The 11,594-nt window shown below is 34.1% G+C and overlaps 1 pseudogene; it reads left to right on the forward strand.

Moving 5' to 3' along the window:
• The first annotated feature begins 2,813 nt into the window (after nucleotides 1-2,813).
• LOC120587953 (cytochrome c oxidase subunit 6B1-like) lies at nucleotides 2,814-3,073 on the forward strand (annotated as a pseudogene).
• The last annotated feature ends 8,521 nt before the right edge of the window (nucleotides 3,074-11,594 follow it).

Consider the following 11,594-nt stretch of genomic DNA (forward strand, 5'->3'; position numbering starts at 1 on the left):
CAAAGGAACTGAACATGTAGGCAAGAAGAGATTAAGCTTCCAAAAAATAAAAATAGACAAACAAACCCATGAAAAAATAAAATGGTAAAACACACATTGTATGGGAAGTGATTTCCCTTATTAATACAATTGATAAATACTTAAGGAAAATATTGAACATATAAAAGTAAAGACCAAATTGTAATAATGGCTCTAAGTTGCAACAAATCAGCACAGGCAAGTTTTATATAAGAACAACTAAAAAGAATCAGTGTAACTTGGAAAATTTAAGAATAATTTAAAATATCAATAACCACAGAAATAGGTTATCATTTATCAAGTATTTACTATTTTCCAGACACCTTGCTAAACATTTTATATGTACTGTATTACTCAATCCTCACAATAACTCTATGGGGGAAGTGCTTATTTTAATGTCCATTTTATAAATGAAAAAATTGATGCTTAGTGTGGTTAAACAATATGCCAAAGATAAATGGTAAAAACAAGATTCCAGGTAGAATGACACCTGTTAACATGCTCTTTACTGTCACCTTAAGAAGAAATAATGTCTAGATAAAGTAGATTATTCTCTTAGTGGCTTTCACCAGTTCCTTAAAGAGTTAAATAAATTAATTAATAAGAATAGGGATTCCAACTTACATGGAATCTCATAAATAACATTTGTAATTTTTATATAACCTTATGCTTAACTTTCTAGAAAAATGTGTGTACATCTAATTACAGAGTAAGAGCTTAGTCATTCTCAAAAATTCTTTTATAATTTTCCTGGAGTTTCAAATTAATGTCCTAATTTCATTCCCAATTTCCATGTGGAGACAGCATACCTTATAAGGGGTCCCCAAACCCCCTGCTGCAGACCAATACTGGTTAGGGGCCTATCAGGAACCAGGCCGCACAGCAGAAGGGGAGGATCAAAGCTTCATCTGTGTTTTCAGCTGCTCCCAAGAGCTAACATCACTGCCTCAGCTCCACCTCAGGTCATCAGGCATTAGATTCTCATAGGAGCACCTGTCCCTGGTGCCAAAAAGTTTGAGGATTACTGCCTTACAGAATATTTTTAGAAGGCATAATTCAGTCTGGAAGTGCTCCATGTTACAGAAATACTGACCATAGCTATAACTGATGTCATTTTTTGGTAGCAAAGTTGCATGAGCTTTATAAGGCAGGTTTTTTACTAATAATTTATCTTCTTTCTAGATATTTGTGCTTTCCTTGTGTATCACACTCATTTCCTCCATCTATATTTTCTACAAAAGACTTATTTGTACACACATGTATAAAGTATACATTCACACTGACACATTTTATATATATGTAAACAAGCACTTATAGCCAGTTTTTTTTTTCTTTTTTTTCTTTTTTTGGTAACTTTAAGGCTATTGTAGTTGAGCAGCTACTTTTATAGCTTAGCCGTTATATTCATGCAGTGTCAGCAACTGCCCAGGCTATGATGATATAAGGGCGCTAATGATATTATATTCACTGAGCTGCCATAATAAGTTTCCAGAGAAAGATAACTTAATTGGAAGTCTATTATCAGAGTACATATATGAGTGCTCTGGCATTTGGAATGTGCTCATTGAAGCCAAGGTAATTGAAGCATCAGGTGATTTGACTAATGGTGATTAGAATCATCTGTGTGCAATGTGCAATGAGTAAGAACATGTGTAGGAAAGAATCCGTTTTATGAGTCATTTAACTGTTGAGACCCCTGGAATAACCTTGCTATTCTCTTACCCTCCTCACTTCTTCTAAATCTATTATTAATGCAAGTTGGAAATAGTTCAGACAAATATTCCTGAGATCAATTTTTGTAAAAATAGCCAGATCTTAGGGTAAAAATAATTTATATTTAAGGTAAACTTTACCTAATACATATTCTCATAAGTGTATATTTGCTCATCCAATAGTCTGTACCACAATTAAAGAAATCACAAATGATTTTTAATGTTTTAAAATCTAATATGATGATAGTTTCTGTGAGAACCCATACAGAATTGTAGATTTGTTAATGTTAGGGAAAAAAATGTCAGTATTATGTCTGTGTAAGTATGTGGAAAATTCATGAATAATCAATAACAACTTCCTACTTATTAATAAAAATAATCCTGATTATATATTAAAGAACACATCAATTTATTCTGTATTAGATTGTATTAATTCTAGGTTTTATTCTAGTTTCTATTAGGTCTGGGTTGCCTAATATTGGTGGGAAAAAAATATCACAATACATAATGAAAGCACAAATCCCTAGGAATGGTTTTATAAATTATTAGTAAAAATTATTCTAAACAGAAAAAGCCAGAGATATAAAGTTTACTTGATATCTTTTATTCTCCAATCAGTGCTCATAGATATTTGTTGAATGAATGTATATTCAGGGATCAGAGTTTGGTAATCTGATTATAGGGTCATAGCAATTTCCTTTGGGATCATTTTCCAATAGCAATTCAACCACATTGCCATCAAAAAGCATGGAATTTTAATATGCCAATTCACTAAAAATATGTTACTCCAAATATTGATTGGTAAATTTTAGTAAATGAATCAGTATTATCATGACTGTATTATCATTGAACGCTTGTGTAAAGAACCATTTACCAAAATGCAGGAAAATAGTGAAAATTAGCATATATACATATATATGCATATGTGTGTGTATGTATAAATGAATGTAATGTTAATAAAGCTTTGGAAATAGCCATTACCATGTCTTAAATAGACTACATGGGCAGTCAGATGGAAGCATCTTTGCTGAGGGTCACATTTTGCTGCAAGCTGCTTCAGAGGCATCTTTAGGAGTCAGCAACATGGCAGGAGATATCAGGACTAAAATCAAGAACTACCAGACTACCCCTTCTGACAGCCACTTCCTCAACCAGAACCAGACCAAGAACTGTTGGCAGAACTACCTGGACTCCACCACTGTAAGAAGGCAATGACTGCTAAAGGGGGTGATATCTCCATGTGCAAATGGTACCAGCATGTATACAAGTCCCTCTGCCTCATATCCTAGGTGTCAGCCTGGGACAACCACTGGGCAGAAGGCACATTTACTGGGAAGATCTAAATTGGCTCCACTACGCCTCTCCTCTGTCTCCCATCCTTCTCCCAGAGAGGTGAAGGGGGACCTGGGTACATCCCATCCTGGGAACCTAAATCATGACTTAATTAATAAATACTTGTTGGAAAAGTGTAAGACCGTATGAGTAAAAGAGCTGGATGACTGGGCGATAAGCTAGGGTGCAAATAGTGCATGGACTAGTAAAAAAAGAAAAATAGACTATGTGGAAACATAAGAACCAACTCTATGGAAGATCACTAGATCGTGGCGAACCCTTCTCTTTCTGGATCCCACGGAATCTAGGTCATAGCCCTGCCTATGGTCTTTCTATATTATTTTTTCTTTAAAAAAAAAAAATGAACTGTGAGTAATCTTTAATTCTTTAACAAAATAGACTTGGTCAAAAAGTAGCATTATCTACTCACTAACGAAAATCTTAAACTTGAAGATAATCTTTTCTTTCCTTTAAGTCAGGTCCCTAGATTTCCTATGTCAGAATTTATCATAATCACTTTATATTTAACAAAAAAAACCATCATGTGGTTAGATTCTAATTAGGTAATGACATTATGCATGAACTCTGAGGAACAGATGTTTAGAAAAGTAGAACACGAGGTCATGGCTACTGAGCACATCCCTGTGCAATAAAGCTCCTAATGTGTCCTAATAACTGGCATCACAATAACCTACCTAATAGGTTAATTACTACTGTCGATTAAAAAAAAATTGTTACCTAATATGACTTCTTTCAACTAATATTTTCTAAAATAGGGCTGATAAAAAGAGGTTGGAAGTTACAAGGCAGCCATTGATTGCATGAAAAGACTTTCCTTGTCAATCAGTCATATACCTCACTGAAGAAAGAAATCATTAAAAACCTATAAAGCTGTTATTAAATTTTAACAAAGAGGTACAGTTGCTAAAATTTATCAGTCTCACAGCTAGCATGGAGTCCTTTATAGTTTTTCTCAATGTTCACATTTATTTTTAATCATCTTCCCTGCCAAATGAACTCACTTTCCTGATTCCCTTATTTCTGTCAATACTACTTATCATCCTGTTTGTCACCAAGAAGGAAAAATCTAGATATAATATCCAGATCCTTTCATTCACCAAATCCTATCATTGTTTCCCTTGGGATCTTTCTCAGATCCAGTCTCTTCCTTTGAATTTCTGATGCAATAACAATAATATGGATAGATCCAGGAATTCATGGAACCCAGAGACTTGACAAACATTGGTGAACAATATAAAAAAATGTAAGGAAATCTGTTGTGTTTTGGCTGCTCAACATCCAGTGTATCTTTCTTTCAGTATTTACCTCTTCCACAATGAATGTAGTCTTGAGGGTCTCAGAATGTTATGAAAGTTTACTGGCCTTGATTTTATTAAGAAAGTCAGTAAAAGCTTCTCCGAGGAATTTAATCTGAAGCTAAACTATGAAATATGAGTTAAAAAAAACTAAGCAATAAAGAGAAGAAAGGGTGATCCAAGCTGAATGAATATTAAATGCAAAGGCTCTGTGGTGATGAGTACAAAGGATAGAAAGAAGGTCCATGCTGCTCCAGCCAAGAGCAATGAGAAACACGGTCACATGAGCCTAGAATGGAAAGAAGGGAAAGAATCATGCATTCTTGAGAGCCATGTTAAAGAAGTGTCTTTATCTAAAAAAACACTGAATATTTCATAAAATCTCAAATGCAACATATCGAAAAAAGAAACGGTCTTCACCTTGGACCCTCATTTCTCCTCCTCTACTTCCTACTTTTTCAGTGAATGGTGTCATCCATCCAGGGTCTAAAACAGAAACATGGAGGCTTCCTTCTACCACATTCAATTTGCCACTGCAGTGAGTCTTTTCTACCTCCTACATATGCCTCCTTTTTATGCTATTTCTATCACTGCTCTTTAATTCAGACCTCATCATCTTTTTTTTTTTTTTTGGTTTATATCATGAGATCTCTCCTTGTTCTCTAGCTCAGCCTCATTCCAATTTATCCTCTTCAGTGCTTCCAAAGTAATCTTTTAACATTATTAATATAATAACATTAATCCTCTGCTTAGAATTCTTTGTACTAACACTGACTTTGGTTCAAATTTCCTAGTTTATAGCACAAGCCACTAACTAAATCTTTATTTACAGTCATGAAACCTCATTAAATGCTTTCTTGAATTCAACAGAGCTTTTTACAATATGAATGAGATAAGTATTCATAATGAGCATGATGTTCTCTTAACTTGGTTTTCCATCTCCAGAATCTCCAGACTTATGAAAATAAAACCTTGACTTCTAGACTCATCCAAAGCATCACCTTCTCAAGGAGAACCCTGAATCACTCATCCCTTCCCTGACTCCATCAATTTTTAACAGAATACTTATAAAATGTTTAGTAACGGTTGGTTTTAAGGTCCACAGCCTCAATCAGATTACGATCTAATTGAGTGCAGGGGAGAGCCTATCCATCACTACATCTAGCACTTAGAGCAATGCCTAAATCATCAAGAACTTAATTCTTTGTCAAACTAGATTTTACATGACAATTTAATTTTTATAATAGTATTGCGCATTAAACTGTTTTAAAGCTATTAAAGTTAAAACTGTGTCTCAGAGAGGGTAAGTATCTCGCTCAACCAATAGTTCTTCAGTTAATAAGGGGCTCTCTGCCCTGCAAAATGAAAAGCCAATATCTATATTAGAGATAGCTCTTTAATTTCTGAGACATGATTTGGTATCACTTTTTACCATCTACTCATAGGCCATTATTAACATTAAATGTAACTCAGTCGAGAGATTCCATCTGAGGGCTTCATTGTAAAGAGTCCGTATACATAGACTATGTAATATATTGTATTACAATTATAATATTCCAATAGTAAAACAATGACAACAGTAAACCAAGAAATTTCAGGCTAATATCATCTCCTAACATTATTAAATGATTTTCTAAAGTTTAAAACTCTAAGCAATGATTAATGATGAAAGTGAGAAATATAATTTTATTAATCCCTTAAGTATATAGACTTCCAGAGAAAGAAGAGTTTGCAATTTTATGTCAGTTGCTCAGGGAAGGCCTCACTGAGAGAGTGACATTTAAGCAAATGCCAAAAAAGTGAAGCCCATCTAGCAGTCTGAAAGAAAGAAATCAGACCAGTAGAGATTGTCATACCAAGAAAAACTGAGACCCACACAGGTTGAGAGAAAAAGAAAGCTTGAAGAAGGAAGGAAGATGAACAGTGGCAAATGTAACAAGGTGGCCATATAAGATCAAGACAGGAACATCTATTAGTTTTCATGATTTTTTAAAGCAGTTTTAGGGGAAGCATAGGGGCTAACAAAAACAAAAACAGAAGAAAAAAAAAACTCAAAATGCAGCAAGTTGAAGAGTGAATAAGAGGTAGAAGATAATTCAGCACATGTAAACAAATTTTTTCAATGACATCTGCATTCCCTCCATACTAAATCCATCAAGAAATCATGTCTGTTCTTTCTTGAAAATGTATCCACATCTTACCCTTATTCAATTACTCTAATGTTATCGTTAATCTAAGCCACAATCATCTCTTTTCTGGACAGTTAATACAGGCTCCTAATTGCTACTGTGCTTACTTGTCTCTCTAGAGTCCTTTTTTTTTTTTTTAACCACATAGCAGCAAGAATATACTAATTAAAATATCTCTTCTCAAGTCAAACCCACAAATAGCTTCCATTTCACTCAAGAGTCTTGGCAAATGGTCACAAGACCCTACATGATCTGTCACCTACTCCATTCATTGACCTCAAATTCTATCATTGTCTGCTTCCCTCACTCAGTTCCAGCCACACTGGCCTTATTACATTTTTCAAATAACTCAAATATGATCTTGCCCCAGGGTTTTTCTGCATACTTTTCCTGCTGCTTGAAATACTGTTCCCTTCACATACCTCTGTAATTTGATCCTCCTAGTACTCTTTCAGTGAGGTCTTCTTGGGTGACCAATATAAAATTGCACACTCCTCCCTCTTGATGTCTTTCTGCATCCATTCTCTGCTTTTCTTTTTTTCCCACAGCACTTATCATCATATAACATTCTATTTTATTTAATTCTTATTTTATCATATGATGTTATAGTCTCCACACACTATAACATTAACTTCATCAGACAGGGATTTGTATCTGCTTTATTACTACTGTATCCATAGAACCTAGAACATGCCAGCCACAAAACTGGTACTGAATAAATGTTTACTGAATAAATGAAAGAGTGGATGTCAAGAGAAAGAAAGAGATTAGATGGAGGAAGCAAAGGTAAATGGAAGGATTTTATAAATATAAACAACACCAAAACATACATATATACTGATGAAAAAGACAAAAGAAAGTAAAATGTTGAAGATAAGAGGAAAACAAGAAAATTATTGATGGAACAAAGTCTCTGAAGAAGCAAGAAAACATGAGTTTCAGCACAAATATAGCATTAAAAATGTACAAATCTATGTTTACTGAAATTCAGTGTTCACTGCTCTTAATTGTTCTCAGAAGTGAACTTAAATGCAAAAATAAAGATTAAAACAACTATGACATGTCAAAATAAGTTGTTTTCCATTGTATTTTCATGAAAACAAACTTTGCCATACAAATTGATATTATTATACACTGTTCTTAAGAATTATACTAATCATTAGTTGGTGTCACTGTACCTTGTTTAAATGTGTAGTATCATTTCTATAAAAATACCATTTTTATTTATGATTTTAAGGAGACAAAGAATTCAGATCACCACCAAACCATGTCAAAGTCATTAAGCCATTAAGAAAGCCCAACTGTAGAAATGATCAACACATCTTAAAGGTATTTGCTAGGTTAATGGGAGATTAAAGGAGCCCCATATGGATCCAGTATTGCACAAACTAAAGTAAAAGCTAAAATAAAAATGATTTCCTTTTTCACTATCTGGGAAATAAAATCAGAAAACTTGAACATCATATCAAAGTGTCCTCAAACCAATTTCACATGCCTAGAAGGCCATAAATCAAAGTCATTTGATCAGATATTTTTATGGAAAAAGTAACCTTATTCTAGAAGATAAGTGTCATTGTATCTTTATATATATACATACATAGTTGTAACTTTTCCCAAAAAACTATTTTCCTTCAGTATTCCCATAGAATATTACCACACATTCAATTGACTAATAATGAATCTGAGTGTCATTATGTTACTTAGGATGTTACTGACTAAAAAGGAAAAAAAATCCTGACTAAAACTGGCTTAGACAATAAAAATTGTATGTCACATAACACCTCTCTTTAGTACTAGTTCTTCTTCACTGTGGCTTTCTTGGGATTGTCTTCTTTTGAATGTTGGCTTCGTCCCCAGAATTTGCAAGGAAGGTGTTGGTAGCAAGTTCAGGCATCACTTATAGACATGACAATATCCAGAAAAGAAAAAGAGACTATGTCTTCTAGTATCTCCTCGTTAGGAATGAGAAAGCTTTCCAGAAGAACCCTGTAGTGGGTCGAATTGCATCCAACATAAAGGTGATCGGGACCTTATTTGGAAACAGGGTCTTTACAGATTCTATTGTTGAACATGTCATGTTCAATCTATAAAGATCAAAATATCAATATTTTTTAAAAGACAGATCTTTTAAAAAATTCTTAGTTAGGGTGGGCCTCAAAACTAATGACTAGTTTCCTTACAAGAACATCATGTGAACACACAGAGAAACAGAGGAGACACACAGGAAAGAAGGTCATGTGAAGATGGAGGCAAAGACTGGAGTGAACCAGCTGGAAACCAAGGAATGTCAAGGATTGTGGGTAAAATCAGGAGGTAGGAGAGGTATTGAAAAGATTTCCCCTCAGAGCCTCCACAAGGAACCATCCCTGGGGACACCTTGATTTCACACTTCTAGCCTCCATAACTGTGACTGAATACAGTTCTATTGTTTTAAACCACATAGTTTGTGATAGCAGCCTTAGAAAACTAATACAATCCCCAAACCTATCTTCCTGTGGATCACGTTTGCCGGGATTGGGTCTCAAATCCATCTCTAAACAAATCATTGACAAGGAGAATGGATTATAACCGTTGGTTTTGACTAGCTGCTTGTAGTGGAGTGGACTGTGGGGACTCAACCACAAGAACCACTTTTTACTTCTCAAGAACCTCTTCCTTACCACCCTCACATTCAATCACCAAGTTTCACAGACTGCTTTGTAAATGTCTCTTTTGCATGCCTTCTTTTTTATTTTATGGTTTATCTTTTGACTCTTCAAAGTATTCACATGGTTCAAAAATAAAAATATTACAAAAGAAAAAAAAATGCATACACCCAGAAGTTTCCCACCCATGCCCCATTCATTCTGTCCTCTAACCATTACCTACACTCAGGTAAACACTTTTATAGTTTCTTTCTAGTGTTTCCCTTTGCAAATATAAAAAGATGAGTACATTACACTTAAATGAATGAATGGTAGCACTTCGGGTTGTTTTTTTTTTTTTTTCCAATCTATACTATATCCTAGAGATCTTTTCTCTAAATATCTTGAGTATTCTTATACATTTTCCATCCTTTTCATCAGTCTCTCACATTAAGCCACAGTATTTCTCTCCTAGGTGAGTGCGACTGCCTCCAAATGGTAATGTTGGCTCAGACCAAATGGCCAGCAAAAGTGATCCTTCTAAACATTCATCTAGTCTCATCACTTTAGTAGAGAGGCCTTGATGATAAAATCTACATAAGACCAGCTATGGAATGTCCATAGCCCAGCACGAAGTGAAGATGTGGGGTCCCTGGTTCAAAAAATACTAAGAATTTCAGGACAGTGAGAATAGAGTATGGAAACACACATGGGATGCTTTTAAACATGAAGCTCTGTGTGACCCATAAAACCATCTCTAAGTGTACTTATTATTTATAAACTACCATTAATCTGGCCCTAAATATTTTTCCTAATCCTATACTCAAGTTCCCATGGCATTCTATGCCACAGCCATACTAGATTATGTCAATTTCTTCTGTCCTAGCTTTTCCTCTCACCTATCACTTCCATGAGCTATTCTCTCATCTTTCCTGCCTCTTTACCTAAGTTTATATATCCTTCAGGTCTTGTCTAGTATTTTAATACCTCTAGGTTACCTTCCTTGAATCCTTATACTAGATAAGGTTTCCCCCCACTGTATGTTCACAAAGCCCCCTGTAATCCAACTCATAACCTACACTTATAATTAACCTATATCTATTTGACTTAATGTTAACATTTTCTAAAATTTATTGAGTGTTTAATATGTACCTACTAGGCAGAGACTAGGATGAGGTGAATGAGGCACTTGCCTTGGGCATAAAATGTAAGGGGATGCCAAAAGACTATGTAAATAAAATTCATAAAATTGCGATGTGATATTTCAAAGAAAAATAAAATTAATGCAAAAAAGAAATCCATGATGAACAAAATATTAGCATTTAAATTAAAGACAAGCTCTTTAGTTAAAGACAGTATTACTGATTTTTCTTCTTGCCTTAAGCTACAACATGGTTCGGTATTGGTGCCCAGTACTGTGCTAAGCTCTCTAAAGACTTCAACTAAATTAATTCTCAGAACAGTTCTGTTACAAAGAGATCATCATTATCCTCCTTTAACAAATGAGATGTCATTAGGCAAAGAGGTTAAGCAACTATGTCGGTGCTGGGGCTAAAAGGAGGGTGCTGAGATTCACACTCTAGCCAGCCTGCCTCCAAGGTCCCTGCTCTTAATCACTGCTAAATAACTTCTTGGTAGGTGGATAATTGGAAATTTTGCCACATACTTTCTATTTTAAATACATATTCAGACACAGCATAAATTACCTGACCCCAAAACACTTTTTGAGAGTGGGGGAAGAGAAGAAATGACATGAGAGGACATTTATAAAAATAAAAACATAAAAACATGTTTATTTAAGTTATAATGTATCGAAGACTAGCAAATTTAGTCATTGCTAAATTTCAAATTCCAACTCCTTCGTTCTTACAGAAATATATTTAAATTCTTAACAATCTTCACGTAAGAAATTGTCACTTAGTCGATAGAGACATGTCTGTATTAGAAAAATATATCCATTATGGTTAAAATGGACATATTCGAATCAAATTCATATGCTAATTTGCTCTTGGGGGCTAAAAACATGTTTAATAGTTTTTTTCCTATTCTGTCTGGTGATCATCTTTATATTATATTATATTATATTATATTATATTATATTATATTATATTATATTATATGATATTATGACTTAGTGAAAAAGAATAATACAAATGAGATTTTACTACACTGAGGATAAACAACATTTCTAATTTTTCCACCTTTTTTATCTCACTTCTTGGGCATATTGTTTGTCAAGTAATTGTATTCTTTTGTTCATTTTTGTTGTTTTCTTAATGTTCTAAAATAAATAGAATAATAGTACTTTTACTCATGATGCACCCACTCCAAAGTGCTTAAAAATGGCTCTTTGGGTGATAGTTTCATTCTTTTCAAAGATCATTATGGAATAAGGAGAGAGTA

The sequence above is a fragment of the Pteropus medius genome, unplaced genomic scaffold (genome assembly GCF_902729225.1).
Source record: "Pteropus medius unplaced genomic scaffold, Ma_sr-lr_union100, whole genome shotgun sequence".
NCBI classification, from domain to species: Eukaryota; Metazoa; Chordata; class Mammalia; order Chiroptera; family Pteropodidae; genus Pteropus; species Pteropus medius.